This window comes from Adiantum capillus-veneris, chromosome 19 (genome assembly GCF_014529385.1).
Source record: "Adiantum capillus-veneris isolate H3 chromosome 19, ASM1452938v2, whole genome shotgun sequence".
Lineage (NCBI taxonomy): Eukaryota > Viridiplantae > Streptophyta > Polypodiopsida > Polypodiales > Pteridaceae > Adiantum > Adiantum capillus-veneris.
In genome coordinates this window covers 48,550,572-48,568,166 of record NC_140949.1, presented here as the reverse complement: position 1 = coordinate 48,568,166, position 17,595 = coordinate 48,550,572, and the positions used below count along the sequence as shown (strand labels likewise).

The 17,595-nt window shown below is 44.2% G+C and overlaps 1 protein-coding gene across 2 annotated transcripts in view; it reads left to right on the top strand.

Moving 5' to 3' along the window:
• The first annotated feature begins 2,165 nt into the window (after positions 1–2,165).
• The window catches only part of HYD1 (C-8,7 sterol isomerase), an 89,212-nt gene continuing 73,782 nt past the window's right edge, over positions 2,166–17,595 (top strand). The window contains exon 1 of one of the 2 annotated variants that reach the window (XM_086490606.1): positions 2,166–2,307. The gene's annotated coding sequence lies outside the window, so the exon portion shown is untranslated. Of the gene's footprint in view, positions 2,375–17,595 lie in introns of both variants that reach the window. The other variant, XM_086490605.1, reaches the window with a different exon arrangement.

Below are 17,595 nucleotides of genomic sequence, written 5' to 3'. Positions count from 1 at the left end.
ATGTGTGCTAGGAGCATCACATTTGCCATCAATATTGGCCAGGATGATCATGGATATACATGTTCGGATCTATTTTTTGCTAAATGCATGCACACTAGGTGTTATGGTCCCTATTGTTTAGCAAAGGCTGATTTGGAGTGGTATGCATATTCATCACACATTAGTGCTATGAAGCATTTTATACTCTATGTGCATTATCTCTATGAGGTTATGTTTGGATCTACCAATCACCAATAGAGGTCATGGCTCGGTTTGGGTGCTTGTGGCTCTTTCAAGTTAACCAAGATGGTTATGAATGTCATTGTTGATTTCTCAGCAATATTTTACGACATTGTGATCCCCGTCATTTAGGAAGACTGTTTGTAAACACACCTCAATTTTGTCCGTTATCCAAGGGGATAGGCAGATTGCAAAGTGTAATTTTGTGCTAAAGGATATGCACAGTGCGTACGTTAGCACCAAGCAATCCCATTAGTAAGCATTTATTGCTCTACTTGGAGTTTGCTTACCATAAGTTAAAAGCATGTTTGCAACTAGGTTTAGCCTCTTCATGTATAATTCATGTTCATAACCTTGAACACTAGTTATGGTGGGGTTGTTTACTAATGAAAATTGAGAACAAGTCAAGGACTTATATTTTGCTGATAAGTTAATTAGCTAGTTACTTTCATGGAAAGTGAAAAGAGGTACTCTTTCGGGTACATCTTTGTTGTGATAACTTGTCTAGCATGCTCATGTGCGTTCTAAATGAAGTCTACACACTATTTTGGATAGGAGCCGATAACACAAGCTGGTTGCAAATAGACAACAATGTGAAAAATCAAGATGTTACTTTTGGTTATATTGAACCTCCTATTGAACCGTGTTCCGATCAAACAACAAGCTGAATCTGTGAAGGATGCCACTGTGGAAAACATTAGTGTATCACCACTCTTGTTTTCGCAGACGAAAACACTTCTCCATGGGGGGAGTAATGTTAGGCCTAAGGTAGGATGGGCCAAGGCCAAGGGTAAACTCAAGATACACATGCGGTACAGGGGCTATATATAGCTAAGAGCCAGAGGGTCACGGGTCTATATATAGGCAGGTTAGGTGGTTATGAGCATGTCTATCTTCCCAAAGTCTCACAGAACACTCTCTCAAGGAGTAAATGAGCATGCCCTGCAAACTCGATTAATTTAAGACATGCTTGAGCAGCAGAAGCATGGTTTTGCAAATGTTCAACCAATTCAAGCATGAGGAATATATACATAATGGCCAAGGCCATTTTCTCCTTGTTATGCATGGTGCACCTGCATGTACACCAAGAACTACCATAAACACCTCGTTCGATATAATAATGCGTAGCATACATGACGTAGCTAGACGAACAAGACGGAATGGAGTTACAAGACTTTAAAAAATGCTTGCAGATCAACACATTCTTCACATTGTTTAACGTACAGAATAGAATTTCAATAATTCAAAACTTCTACAGAACTACAACCGACAATTGTATGCAAAATTTCAAACCAAAGTGAATTTTAGAATTCCACACTTGAATTTTAGAATTTCAAACCATAACTGAAACCAAAATTGTAACTTGACGATAAACACATTCTGCACATTGTTTAAGTTTTGGAATTTCAAAATTTTAGACCATAAATGAGTTCAAAACTTTAGAATTTTAGGAATTTAAACCAAGATTTTAACCAAAAATTGTACGGTGAGAAAATGAATGTTGAATTTTCATTCCTTACTGATGTTGATAATATATCTAACTCCTTTTAGTTTTAGTTGCGACAATGATGTTTAGTTTGATTGTTGGGGCAGAGTTGATTTTTGAAAATAATTATTTGTTAAGATAAAATTATTTTGCTAGTGCTGCTTGTAAGCATTTCGTAGCCTCTTATCTTCTTGAAGCAATTTGCAAGTATTGCATTGCGCAAGAAGTCACGCTTGCTGTCTATCTCTCTTCCCTCTCACTCTCTCTCGTTGAGACACTGGCAATTGTGGATGTTATGTCTTGTTTAACAATAAAGATTCTGCTGACAACCTTAATTTACAATAGTCTAAATGCTAGGCGCCCCTTGTGTGACATCTAGTGAGCGGCGGTCAAGTTGTGAAGATATTGCTCAGCTGTGACCGTCGCCCTTGTGTGACACGGCCTTAGTGTTGTGGCGTGGTGGTGGTACCAGGCCGTGTCCTTTCTGGTGACATGATTTGATGGGACCTATGCCATCGTATTAATTGAATCGTCCTTTCCTTGGTTGGTTTTCCTCTACAGCTCCACCTCTGGAGTCTGGATCCGTTGCTTGCGCCACTCAGGTAGTACCGAAGTTTTTTCTGCTTCGCCGAATCGCCATTGTGAGAGAGAGCGCGCTCGTGGGTTCATGTAAGTTTGATTAGTAGTTCCGATTTTGTGTACGTAATGGCGTGTCCTGCAGTCAGTTTTGATTTCATCTTTCCATGCAGCACACTCCCTCTCTGTTTTGTTATCCTCTGTGAAAAAGATAACTCTGTTACCCAAGGAAGCATGTGGCTTGTTGTGTGTGTACTGGTATATCTTTCTCCATGTAGCCTGTAGGTGATTCCACTCTTCTCTTTGAAGGGGAAAGAGAACTCTGGCACCCAAGCATTCGCGTTGCTGTGTGTACTTGTAAGTTGTACTCCTCTTGGAGGGGGCTTGTTATGTGGGCTCGTCTTAGTGTAGAGGCCTATGTTACATTCCAAGGACTGGCCGAGTGTAAACACGTTTAGAAGCGCAGCTGCTTCTGATCAGCTTGTAGGTGAGAAAATCGCCCTTCAGGCTTCAGGTCACCATTTGACGGGCTTTAGAATGCCTTCCCACGGTGACTTGTACTCACATTCCCAATTATCAATCAAAGACACACACCCCCCCACACACACACACACACACACACACACACACACACACACACACAGAGAGAGAGAGAGAGAGAGAGAGAGAGAGAGAGAGAGAGAGCTAATCAGGAAACGTCCAAGGAGAATGGAACCTACAACTATGGATGGGCATGGCTGAAACTTTTGCAGTAATCTTGTAAGAATCAAGTTTTAGATTGAATTTGTGGCTGGACAGGTGGGAAATCCGGATTACAAATTACCCAAATGGAGAAAGACACTTGAAATTAAGACATCATCCTCTCCTTGTTTGCTGAGCAATGAGTAGGTTGTGTTAAGGCATCTCTTTGGACTTGTCCAGTCAATCCCTGTAACTCCCAGGGACAGGTGATAGGGAGAGAGCTGTTTTGTGGCTGTGCCCGGCTAGGGTGATGTAGTTTTCTCACGTTGGGTTTTTCCAGCCATGTGTAGCTTTTGGGTTTCTGCTCGTTCCATGGCCATATAGGCTCCTGCAAGCTGGGAGTGTTTTTCACAAGCCCCGCCATATTTTTTCCCCGAGCCCTATGGGGCTTTGGTGCCCGTCGCTACTTCTCCTCATATTTTCCCCCTACTTATTAGGTCATGGGGCTGGAGGAGTGGGTCAGGCAGCCTAGTCTCAAATAGGAGGCTTCCTCCTAGCGTTTTTGGTCAGCTCTTTAGGCGTTTTCCAGATCAGCCCTAGCGTTTTGCTGGGAAGCAGTGGTTGAAAATCCATCTTTGGTGAAGTTTCATCCTCAAGGCAGCCTTTTGAAGGCTTTGTAAGCATGCAGCGGCAGAATTTCTCATCCAAGATGCAGGCTGTGGAGTGGAGAGATCCATTGACATCTAGAGGGTAGCCTCCTTCTGTGTTGGCCTTGAGTCATCTCTCTCTCTCTCTCTCTCTCTCTCTCTCTCTCTCTCTCCCCCGATCTATTCTCTTGATAGGAGGAGATGCACCAAATCTATGCTCTTAGAGCATGTTAGAGTTGGTACCCATGTGGAGACGGAGTTAGAGGTCTTGTGTGCACGAGAAAATGGCAGTAGCAGTAGCAGTTAGGTGTACTAGGGGTCGATCCAGCAAAGGTGTTAGATCTATGCCGGACTACCCTTGGTCACTTGTATATGTAGTTTGTTATTAGCACGGAGAGCCTTTTCCACTCTCCCTCTCTCTCATTCTGAGATGTCCTTCCTCTTTCTACCTCAATGATCTCTCTTCTCCATAGTTTCCTTGTATATGTATGTGGCATTGCACGTGTTCTGTCACAAGACGGGCTCCACATGCCAATAGAAAAGACCAAACTTTTAGCACTTCAATAACAATTGAATCGACAAGAGAGACGACACGCGACACGGAGTGGCGGAATTCCACCCCAGAGAGTATTGGGCCCAAACCTTGGCGCCCCTTTCGGTATTTCTTTATATTGCATCAGATTGTGCACCTTCTCCAGGAAGCATGCCCGAGAATGAGCGCATGGCCTCATATTTAAAGTCCTAGGCTCAAAAGTAGTTTACATGAAAAAGCCTTCAAACTCAAAAGCATCTGGTCCCAAAAGTGATGCCCAAAAGCTGCCAACGTGATTTACGAAAATCCATACAACTGCCACGTTAACAGTGCAAATCGCGGAAATCCGTACAGGTTGCCACGTCAACATGTCAACGCAATTTTCGGGCTGTTCGTACAGTTGCCGCGTGAGCATGTCATCGTAAAATGCGGGATTCCGTACGGCTTTGCCACGTCAGCAGGGCAGCGTAAGATCCTTCTATTGCTTCTGCTTCTTCTGTTGCTTCTGTTTCTTCTAGGGTTTAGACCCGTGTGAATGAAGGTGCCGAGACTGAGAGATAGAGAGAAGAATACGACACCAGAATATTGTCAAACCCTCCTCCTCAAGCCCCACTATGGCGAGAGCGGTCTACTATTGATTGCACAAATCTCTACAATGCAATGGATTGCCGACGATATCGACAACGATGAGGACGATGATGAGACGGGTTGAAGTTTGAAAACGCTAATGGTTGAAATTTGCAAATCTTCATCTGCTGAAGTTTGACTCTACGGTGATTACGATAATACACTGAAAACGCAGATGTTGAAATCTACGTTTTTCGGGCTGAATCTGCAAACTTCGGTGGATTTGGCCGTGCTGCGAGGATTTGCTGCGGGAAGGTGAGATTTGCGAGGTTTGGGACTTGTGGTGCGGAGTCTGACTGCTTTAAATGCAAAACGCTGATGCAAGGGGTGTTCTATCGTCGGGAATCTGCAAAAACGCTAAGGGTTTTGCTGCTCCCAAAAACGCTAGAGCTGATTTTGCTGTTTTGCTAACGCCAGGCTATTGCAAATGCAAAACTCTGGGTTGATTTGCAAAGCTAAAACGTTTGGTTGGTTCTTGATGAAAATGCTAGGGTTGCTGTAGCAGAAAATGCTAGGGAAGTCTGCTCCAAAAACGCTAGGAAAGTCTTGTTGAACACTCGGTTCCTGCTGCCTCTTCTGCTAGAAAGTGCTAGCGCTAGCTTTTCCTATATAGTTCCTTAGCCAATTTGTCCTACCCAGTTTCCCAACAAAGTCACTTATTAATAATAAGTGAAAAATGGCTAAAATAGAAAAAATAGGTTTTTTGCATTGTAAAATGCTTCTGATGGAATCTGATGGTAATGCTGATGATCATGCTCTGTGCAACCAGAGGATATACATCTACTCTAAGTGTCTGGACATGCACGGTCTGCGAACAGACTCACAAAAGTGCCAGAACACTTCCTAAGCTAGACAAAATGAACTGAACTGAACCCATGTCATGAAGTAGCTTGTCCACGTACACATAGGGTTAGATGTGCACATGACATCCCCTCCTTTTCAAAGTGAGGTACTGGTACCGAACTGTATGGCGTCGAGGGAGATCGCCAACAACGTTTAGAATTTTGGAAAGGACTCTTCGTCAGTCCACCCTGATGCGTGGGTCGTGCGATACTTGAACTTCATAAAGGTCTGCAACGCTTGCTTCTTTGGGCTGCGCCGAAAGCGACACAAAGTCATCTGTGGCTCCTTCAATGCTTCAACTTCGTCCATAGTCATGTGTCTACCTTCTTCAAGAATCTCCGAGGATGAAAATTCCTGAACCACTTCCAACACAAAAACATGAACATACCCATTTCATGTAAAGTGACTAGAAAAATTATAGTCTTCTTGAAAGATTGTGCATGCAATATAGATGAACATATAGACGGAGTGCCAAACTGTTCAGCAAACACACGCAAACACTGGGGTCGAATCTCGACTTTGTGATCTAAATCAATCAACTGTGGCAAATCACAATGGAAATGCCGATGCTTGATGCTCAATCCTTCTTGTGCTCTTTCGGATATTGTGTCATGCCAAGGAAAAGACATGGAATGTGAATTCCTTGAATGCAAACATTTTATCTTTTCATGAGTAATCCGCATACATTCGTGCTCATTCATGAGTGAATCGTGTTCATCGTACCATATGGCATGCCTATGAAAAGGGATCACATAAGGACGGTGACTAAAATACAAGAAAGCATCACGAATGAAACACTCGAACAATGCGTGCTGACTAATCATTCGAACACATAATACTTCTTTTGGGGGGGGGGTTCTTTGGACCTCGATTCGAGAGCCAAGATCGGTTCTTCGTGATTGATCGAATCTGCAATGAGGTTAGCTTCACTAGAAAAAGTATCAACTAAACCATCATCCTTGGGAACAATCACATCTTTATCATGCAATTCATCATGCTCGTGAATAATCACATCTTGATCATGCAAATCATCATGCTTATCATTATCATGCAAATCATGTGTGTCGTGCTTTGGAAAAGAAGAGATTGAGAGAGTCTTCTTCTCCTGATTCTTTTCAATCTTCGCGTGCATATTAGAAATGAGAGATGAAGAATGAACAACTTGCTCCCCAAGAATGACAATGGGAGAGTCACTCTTGGCATTGAAAGTGAAAGTATTAGCTGCCCAATCAATGAGAGGGTTATGCTGACGAAACCATCGAATGCCTAAAAGCATATCACATCCTGAAAGAGGAGACTGCAAATTTTCTGCAAAAGGACGCTTGTTGAACAACGAACAAAACATCAAGGCACTCTTGCGTGATGAGAGTCCGTACCGGGAGCGAAGCTCGACACCTCGAAAGGAGATGCCTTGCTAATCTCCAAGCGGGCTCTTTTGACAAGAGAGTCACTAATCACATCATGCATACTGCCTGGGTTAAACAATATGACAAAACGTTGACCCTTCACATGACCATAACACTTAATGAGAGACTCATCAATGTGAGGATCATGAGAGACTTGGGTCACACTCGTGTTCTCATTTATTGCATTGACAGAGAAAGTGGGTTCTGTGGATTCTTTAGATTCATTAGAGTCAAGCTTAGGACATGTTCTTTTTATGTGACTCTTGATGTGACAATGATAACATCGACCTTCCTTAGAATAAATGCTTTGTTTTTCTGACGTGATGTATCCTCGTAAAATTCCTTGTTCTGCCTTTTCATCTGGAGTGAGCTTAGGTTTAGCAATTGTGTTTGCTTTACCCTTAGGTTCATTTGGAGAGTTCTTTTCTGAGAGACTAGAGGAAGATTGGTTAGAAGAGTTACCATTCTTACCGTTCTGAAAAGTCTGAGTGGTACTTGGAGAAGTCTTGTTTTCCTTAGGCTTTCCCTTGTTGTGCTTCATCTCTTGTGCGAGAGCAATCGCTACCGCCTTGTTGAGATCGATTGGATCGAGTACCTCGACATCAAACTTGATATACTCGTCCAATCCATAAAGGAATGCCTCCTTGTGCTCATCATCCAATTTGCATAATTGGGTGCCGAGCTGCAAAACACGATCAGAGAAAAACATAACTAGCATACCATTTTGCTTGAGACTGCGCCAATCGTCTTTCAATCGCGTTAGGTACTGTGGTGGCATAAACCGTGTCTCTAGCTTGTCTTGGAAGTCAGCCCAATTGAAGGAAAGGGGCTCGTCTCTGTCGGCTTCCTTTAGGTGCGTGGCTAACTGTGTCTCTTGCTATGCGTGGTACCAATTAATGGCATCACCGGCAAGGTACATGGCTGCCGTCAAAACCTTGCTATTCCCTGTCTTCTTAGTTGTCGCAAAATAAGCATTAAATTGATGCAACCAAGAGTGAATAATAGTAGCATCCATCTTACCGTCATACTTATTGAAAGTCAACTTCTCGGTGATGGGGTTGTTGGAGTCCGACTCTCGGCTTGCGCCACTTGATGAACCACCAACATCTTTGGCCGGCTCGAGTTTCGAGGTGAGAACCTGTCGGACCAACTCTTACATGCGTCGGTCTCTCTGCGCCTCACGCTCCGCCTCCAAGGCCGCTCGTCTCTTTTTGGCCGCCTCCTTTCTTTCTTCGGCCGCCAAGCGCGCTTGCTCACGCTCACGCTCAATAGGTGCCTTTCTTTCTTCTTTTCTTTCTTTTCGTCCTCGGCCGCCAAGTGCGCTTGTTCACGCTCGCGATCCAAGGATGCCTGTCTTTCTTGGAGCTCATGCTCCATGGATTCTTGTCTTTCTTTGCGCTCACACTCCAAGGTAACGCGTTGCGCTTCTTGGTGTAACATCATGTCCATCATCGACTTGACCAAAGCCTCCATAGGATTTGGTGCAATCCTTGGCGTAGATGGGGAAGTAGGAGGTTCAGAAAAACCTCCTGGTGGGGAAAATTCTTCTTCACCACTACCATGCTCATCACCTCCATGCGAAGTATCCGTTCCGCTTTGGGTAATGACCATACATTGAAGTCTTGGGTTCTTAAGTTTACGAGGAACTTGGGTTCTTGTGGGTCTTGGATTCTTGAGTCGTGAGGTTCTGGAGTCTTGAGGTTCTTCTTTCGCTTGCGATCTGTGTTAGAGAAGGATCTTCTCTTACTCGAGCTCTACTCTTTTCCGCGGGAGCACCGCCTTGCGCTCACACCAAGGTTGCTTTTACCCACCTCACGTTGATTGGCTGGCTGCTAAGTGTACGGTCCGCTCTCAATGAGTGAAAAGAGGCACAAGGAGAGGCTCGACAAGCCCTTCTTTCTTTGGTTTCCTGTCACTCTTCAAAAACACGATTAGGAATTGACACGCCCAAGATGACTTGGGTTACGTGCGACCGCAACAAGCAAAGTCATCTAGCAGAATACTGTCAGCACATCAATATCCCTGAAGTCCAAAGGGAAATCAGTGACTTTATTCCATCAAGGTAATCTGTGACAAAGGAGCGGAGTAACTCCCCTCTTGTGCAATCCCACTTGCAGCAGCTTCAACTCGCTGATCTGCGGGAACTCTTGGAATAGCCAATGCTATACAAAAAGCGTCAAGTTACAGCTCTAAATTTGAGGAGTATTTGCTACGTCCTCCTCCATCCATTTCGCATTCAATGCCAAGTGGTTCTTATCTAAGAACCATCGTTCACTTTACCTTTCTCTTTCTTTTCGAGTATCTGTTCTGGAACGTAGGACTCAAAGCCGGCTTACATAGCTATGGATTTGTCTCACGAAGATGAGGAAATCCTCATTAATTTTTTGAAGGAGTATAGGGATGTCTTTGCTTTGTCTTACAAAGATTTCAAGTATCTCCTCATTCTCTTCCACTTCAGGTTCATTCGGGAGCTGTCACTGCTCCAAAATCATCATCATCTCATTCTTAATCCTGTTATCTGTTCACAAATAGCAAGATTTTTCATAAAACATTAGGTTCATTCAAAATTCATGATACTTATCGGGGTCATTTTGGAGCGGTCATTGCTCCCAATTCATCATCCATTATCATTGATTTCACCTGTTATCTGCACACATCTAGCAAGTTCTTCCAGAAAAACATTAATTTCATATATAAATCAGATTTACCTTGGGAAAATTTTTGTTTCAAAGTTCTTCATTCACACACTTAGTTTATACTGAACACAATGTTTCAATCATCTAGTTATCTCATCCGTCTAGAAGTCTTGATGGACCTAGATCCCTGTGTGGCTATCTTATTCCCGAGGAACTCTTGATGCGTGCACGAGTGTATCCAGTTGTAACCGGCCTGTTAAATCCAAAAAGGGCGGTAGACTTTACTTTAAACTTTGATTTAGCTTTCACCCATTTTTAGTCGTCTATTATACCTGCGCTATAGTGACACAAGAGAGGGGAATGGGATACAGATGCTAGAATGCACCTGTATGAGAAGACCGACACCAGATTGGCCTCTAACTTAGGCGCCCCTTTCGGTATTTCTTTATTGTTCAAAAGAGGGAATAAATGCTGTGGATCCCTACAAGCTGCCCCGCACAAACTTGGCTGAATTTCAACTGTTCCGGCCTGATTTCGGCAACATAACTGTACTAGGACCCTTCACAGTCAGTATTCCCACGCATTGACTGACTTTCCCGACGCATACGGGCACTTTGCAAAACCTGGTGAGAATCTGCAGCACGCTGAATTCTCTGTTTTCAGTCCTGAAAATGCGCCAGATCGCCTGTACAGCGGTCCCCTTGCGTCCCCGAACCTCCTGGGGGTATTAGGGTCCGTTTAGGGCCAAAACCCTAAAGCTGCAAAAATACACAGCAGGCTGTAATTCACTGTTTCGGGCTCCGTTTCACGTGCCGGTCGCATCCGTAGCAAGTCCTCGAGCTCCCGCACCTGTAGGGCTACTTGCCCTTTGAATCGGACGAGATTTCTGGCGTGAAACCTCTCCGAATTCACCTGTACCTGCGGGGGGATTAGCCGCTAGCTAATCCAGTACCTGTGCAAGAGGCTCTTGCCTCGGCAATCGCGCATGAACCCACACAACTGTACATTGGTCAAATGAAGAGCCCACTAGAGGGGCATAACATACTGCCAAAGGGGAGAGAGAGGGCAGTGCGTAGCGTGCAGGGCATCACTCCTGGCACCGCACTGTGCATAAGAGAGAAAGCAAGCACTCCATAGCTCTTAACCTGTGACAAATCTGAAAATGAGGCTCTCCCCTCTTCAAATTCAGCGCCACTTCTTGTTGCATGAGGCAAGTGCACCAGAATGTGCCACTTGGCACATTTACAAGCATTTTCCCGTTTCGGGGTTGCCGCCTAAAAATATCCCAACCGGTTGCCCAGTTGACTTCACGGCAGAGTAAGAAAATGTTCCCTTTGTCATTCCGGAGGTAATGACGCCAACACATTTTCAGGTCCCAAAATAGCAGTTCCCTAAATTTTAGGAGATGCTGCCATTATATCTTTCTAGGTCATCCGACCCTCTTTGTACACTGCGGCCACATCCAGAACTGAAATGTAGCCTCTGTAGCAAAGGATTCCACTTTGGCTAGTCAATGACCCCACTTGGCTAACCATAGTCCTTGTCCAACCTTAGTGCTCTCTTGCCCTCAGGCCTGGACTCCCTCTGGACAGTTCCACACTAGCTATGCAATGCAGGGCAGTTAGATTTCTCGAGGGGTGTTTCCAAAAAGTGAAAGTAAATAGATAATAAGAAAGAAATCAACAAGAAGGATAGATAGTAGTCACACGCTAGTGACATACCCCCCTCTTGAAATCTCAAACGTCCTCGTTTGCATCTATGTCGTACATGCTTACTGTCAACACTGATGTATTCAACACCTGTCGACACATATACAACACATACATGCTCATTGTCAACCCTGGTGTATTCAACACCTCGTCGACACATGTATTGCCTGCGTGTGAACCCTGTCCCAATGACATAATGGTAGCTTCGCACTCTTCCATTGCTTTGAGTCACTAACTTTCCAATGACAAAATGGTAGCTACACATTTTGCCACTGTCTTATAGTACACGTTGGATCCCGTAACACTTTCGAGCATACCCAAACCGACAGTTTAAGAATGCAGTTACACATGTACTCTTTAATAGAAGCAACTACTGTATCCTTGACAAACTGACAAGAAATACTCACTTCTATAGCACTAACCAAACTTTTGGACATTCAATAAGAGCAATTGCCAAACTGACAATCTGTACAGCTCTAACATTCATGTAACAGGTATTTCATTTGAGCTCACTTTAAATACCATGTACATCATTTGTTTCAGAAGCCATTGTCACACTGACAATCCATGTAGCTCTGAAACTCATGGGGTCAAGGTAGGTTGCAAACCGAAGGCTTCAAGGTAAAGTGATAACACAGTTGGTGACTCTGCAAGTTCACCTTCTTCCATCCACTTAGCATCCATTGGTGGATAGTTTCTGAACTTTACCAAGTAACGCCTAGCAACCATGCTTTTCACTTTCCTTTCTTTGTGTGACAAAATCTGTTCAGGGACCAAGATCTCGTCAAGTTCCTCGACTTCCGGCTGATCTTCAGTTGGCATATCTTCTGGCACATCACCCACATAGGGTCTGAGAAGACTCACATGAAACGCATTGTGAATCTTCCAACTCTCAGGCAATTTCAGCCTATATGCAACATCATTGATTATGTCGCATACTTGAAAAGGCCCATAGTAACGCATGCTGAGCTTTGGAAACAGTCTTTCCTTGCCCTTCATCTTCTTTAACCTTGCCTTTTCAAAGCGTAGAAGCACCCAATCACCAAGTGAATATACCACTTCACGACGGTGACGATCAGCTGCTTTCTTTTGCTTTGCCTGAGTCTTTTCTAAGGCCACTTTGACCTTCTTGTACATTTCATCCATGTCCTGAACATACTTATTTGCTTCAAATATCTTGTCCTTTGTATGCAGTATGGGAGGAACTTTCTTGCCACCTTCAACTATCTCAAAAGGTGCCTTGCCAGTTGATGAATGCACTGTATTATTGTGTGCATACTCCACCAATGGCAAATACTGCTCCCACTTTCCTTTATGCTCTGACACATAACACTTCAGCAGATCTAGGACAGTAGAATTTGCCTCTTCTGACTGCCCATCTGTTTGAGGATGAAATGACGAAGAGAATTTGAGCGTTGTGCCCATATTCTCAAACAAGCCTCTCCAGAACAAACTTGTCATGCGTGGATCACGGTCGCTAACAATCGACTGTGGCATGCCATGATACTTGAAAATATTGCTCATAAACAAGCGTGCCATCTGATCTGGTTTTATCTTCTTCCTGACATGAATAAAATGAGCCTGGTTGCTGAATCTGCAAATAATGGTCCAAATACCATCGTTTCTTGTCTGCATTCTCGGAAGATCAAAGATAAAATCCATAGCAATACTTTCCCATGGTTTATCTGGAATAGGTAGTGGTTGCAATAACCCTGGTGCCTTTTGCCTGTCAAACTTGACCTTTTGGCATATTAGGCATTCTCGCACAAAGGCATCCACATCCCTTCTCAATGTAGGCCAATAGAAGAATGTCTCAACCGCTTTAATTGTAACATCAATACCACGATGCCCTGCATACGGTGGGACATGACGCTCTTCCATCACTTTGCATCGCAATGGCTTTGTGACACACAATCTGCCATGCATCATCATGAACCCATCTTTAAGAAGATAGTGTTCATGACGTTGTCCATCCATTAGTTGCTCGAAGACCCTTGCAAAATCTTCATTATTTGCATACTGTTCTCTCATATCATCAAGTTCATGATGATAAGGAATCGACACAGCTGAAATTTGTGGCTTCCTTGACAAGGCATCAGCCACAACGTTCTTCTTGCCTTCCACATGCACAATCTGAAAATGAAACATGGACTAGATATTTGCCCATCGCATATGCTTCTCAGATAACTTTGTCTGTGTCCAGAAGTATCGCAAGGTTTGATGGTCCGTTTGGACAACAAAGTCTGCACCTAGCAGGTAGTGTTTCCAACTTAAGAGCGCATGAATCACAGCCAGTAACTCTTTCTCATAGACCTGCATGGTCATCTCTGGCCCTTGCAAAATTCTGCTCTCATAGGCTACTACCCTGCCATCTTGCATTAGCACTGCACCAATGCTACTACCGCAGGCATCACACTGGACCGCAAATGACTTCCTAAGATCTGACAACACAATGATTGGATCTGAAGTCATCTTTTCCTTTAAGAGATTAAAAGCTGAAATCTCTTTTTGTGTCCATCTAAAGGTGACTGCCTTCTTTTGAAGAGCATGTAAAGGTGAAGCAATCTCAGCGAAATTTTGGATAAACCTTTTGTAATAGGAGCATAGTCCCAAGAAACTTCGGACATCATGCACCGTCTTCAAATTTGGCCATGACTAGATCGCTTCAACTTTTGCAGGATCCATTCTGACACCATCCTTTGAGACAATGTGTCCCAGAAAGTGAATCTCTTCCAGAAAAAACTCACTTTTCTTTGCATTGATGAGCAACCTATGACTGCGTAGCTCTTTGAACACAATGGCCAAGTGATGCCTATGCTCCTCTTCATTCTTTGAGTAGACTATCATGTCATCAAAGAATGTATCAACAAACTGCTGGTGTGGACGGAAAATTCTGTCCATCATCCTATTGAACGTAGCAGGAGCATTTGTGAGACCAAAGGGCATCACTAAAAATTCGTAAAGGCCAAACGTTGTTCTAAAAGCAGTCTTGTGCACATCCTCTGATCTAATGCGGATCTGATGGTACCCACTCTTTAGATCTATCCTGCTAAACATAGCTGCTCCTTCTAATTTGTCCATAATATCATCAATTCTAGGTATAGGGAACCTATTCTTGATGGTATTCTTGTTCAATGCACGATAGTCGATGCACATACGCCATGAGCCATCCTTTTTCTGCACCAACAACACTGGAGAGCAGAATGGAGATAAACTGGGCTGAATTAGCCCCTTTTCTAACAGCTCCTGTACTTGGCTCATTATCTCTTTCTGCTGAGCCGCACTAACCTTGTACGGAGGCTTATTTGGTGGGCTACTGCCTGGCACCAAATCTATCGCATGGTCCTCGGGTCTCTCTGGCGGTAATTGAGACGGTAATGAATCGGAAAAGCAGTCACTATACTGTTGTAAAAACATTGACCTTTCTTTATCTAGCACAGATAAATTTGATTCATCACAATCTGACACTTCACGTGCAAAAACCAAGTACGCCGAAAGATGCTTTTTCATTACAGAAGTAATAGCAGAAGCTGATACAGTGGGAATAGACTCCCCTTTAAGCTTTACATTCAGAATGTGAGTCTTTCCCCTGCTCTGTACAGTGATCTTTTTGTTGTAGGCATCCATGATTCCTTGTACACGAAACAACCAAGGAATACCTAACAACACATCACATCCGTCCATTGGCTTGATGTAAAATTCTTCAGCATCTACATAGGACTGGATATGTAGACGCAACTTTCCGATGATGGGTGTCACAGTCTCTGTATGGCCAGGAGATGCCAAACCTGCCTCTGCTGTATACCCCATCTCTTCAGGTCTGATTCCCAACGTTGAAGCCAATTCTGGGGAAATGAAGTTGGCTTTGGCACCTGGATCAATGAAGATAAGCACTGTTTGATCCCTGACCTTTCCCCATGCTCTGCAAAGCTCACTTGCATCTGAATTTGGCTTGCCGCCCACCATATCTGGCACTAGACCAGCCATGGGCTTGTTTCCTTTCCTGTCCTCCTTGTCTTCAGAATCAGTTGGCCTTTTCTTTGTAGGACAGTTGTAAGCAATGTGGCCAGGCTGCTCACATATAAAGCATTTGTTCTTTGTCCTCAGGACCTTCTTTTGCTCTTCTGACTTGCGAGGAAAACGTCTTTTCCATTTCTTTGCTGATCCTTTTTCTGATTCAGCCGTAGCTTTGTCTTTTCCTGCGTTGGCCGACTCCTGAGTCCCTTTAGGAGCCTCATTGGGAACGTGCTTCTTGGCTGAATTTTTCTTGCCTGATCCTGCCTTGGCGCCAGTGTTAAATTCACAATCTTCTCCCTTGAGCAAACCATTGCCAGTGTTTGCTACCTCGATGAGCTGCGTCAAAGTAGTGACTTTGGTCTTTGTGCAGTACTTTCTCAATCCTTTGGGTAGGCCACAACAGTATTTTTCAATCTGTTCTGTCAATGGCACAAACCTATAGGAAGTTACTGGAAGTAGAGCTTTCCAAAACTTCCGATTGTAATCATCCAGATTTCTGCAAGTAGCAGCATTAAGCTGGTGCCATTCTGTCATGACATCTGCTTCAAAATCATCAGATAACCACGCTGCTGCAAAAATCTGCTTGAAGTAAATCCATGTGGACGGAGCTTGCCCTTGAAGCAATAAAGTTGTCCACCATTGTCCCGCATTCCCTGTCAAGAAAGTGGCTGCCTTGCGGACCTTTGAAGGCTCTGTAAAGTTTCCCCTTGCATAGGCCTTGTCAAACTGCTGGAGGAATGAGAGAGCCTTCTTCTTGTCATCAAACCCTGTAAAGGTCGTGAATGACACCTTTGCCACCTTCTTTGTACGGAGTTGGCCTCTCCAGCGGCGTTAAATTGTCATATGGAAGTGACTGAAACATGGGAACACTATTAGGGTTCATCTGTGTTCCTTGGCCGCTATTAACTTGACTGCTGATTTGTAATTCGAGCCATACCAAAATTTGCTTGTGGCATCCCGAATTGGCCCTAAGTGCTCTGAAACCCTGGTTGCATACCCATGACACTGTACATGGGGTTAGGCATCATCGTTTGAGCACCCCGAAACACTGTTCCTGGCGTGTAAAACTGATTTCCAGGTGCATGACCAGCCATGCTCTGGAATACCGATCCACCTCCAAAATAGCCAGGGTGTACTGAAGGTGGTGGGAAGACTTGTTGCATAGCCTGTAAGTTGCTTCCCTGCACATTAGAACCAGCTATAGGCTGCTGAAAGGTGGTGGGCTGAACTGGTACAGCCTGAAAGACTGGCATCTCAGCCACCTGTTCTTGCACCTTAGGCATAGGTTGTGGAGACTGCATGTTCTCCGTCAAGTGTACAGGTGTTTCCATTGACTGTGCGGTATGAATCACCTGTGCTCGAGCCTTAACAGGCTTTTGAATATGATCCAGTGACCCAACTTGCTGAGACGGAACAGGAGGTTGCAGAAAGGCTAAAAACCTCGGGTTCTACATTACTTGTGTGAACATAGCCACAGCAGTAGCCAACTCGGTCATGAATATATCGTCATCTGTCTGTGGTGGTCTTGAGGACTCACCCACTTCATGTGTCTGTTGACCCTGTGAAGAGGAAACCTCTTCAGTCACATCATCTGTTCTGTCAGCCATAATTGCAATTCCCTGTGTCTGGTCTATGATCCCCTGTGTCTTCAAGCCCAAAACTGACCAAGGCTCACTTCTATGGGAAAAAGTGATTTAATCCCATCGATGGAACCATGTAATCGGCCTGTTAAATCCAAAAAGGGCGGTAGACTTTACTTTAAACCTTGATTTAGCTTTCACCCATTTTTAGTCGTCTATTATACCTGCGCTATAGTGACACAAGAGAGGGGAATGGGATACAGATGCTAGAATGCACCTGTATGAGAAGACCGACACCAGATTGGCCCCTAACTTAGGCGCCCCTTTCTGTATTTCTTTATTGTTCAAAAGAGGGAATAAATGCTGTGGATCCCTACAAGCTGCCCCGCACAAACTTGGCTGAATTTCAACTGTTCCGGCCTGATTTCCGCAACATAATTGTACTAGGACCCTTCACAGTCAGTATTCCCACGCATTGACTGACTTTCCCGACGCATACGGGCACTTTGCAAAACCTGGCGAGAATCTGCAGCACGCTGAATTCTCTGTTTTCAGTCCTGAAAATGCGCCAGATCGCCTGTACAGCGGTCCTCTTGCGTCCCCGAACCTCCTGGGGGTATTAGGGTCCGTCTAGGG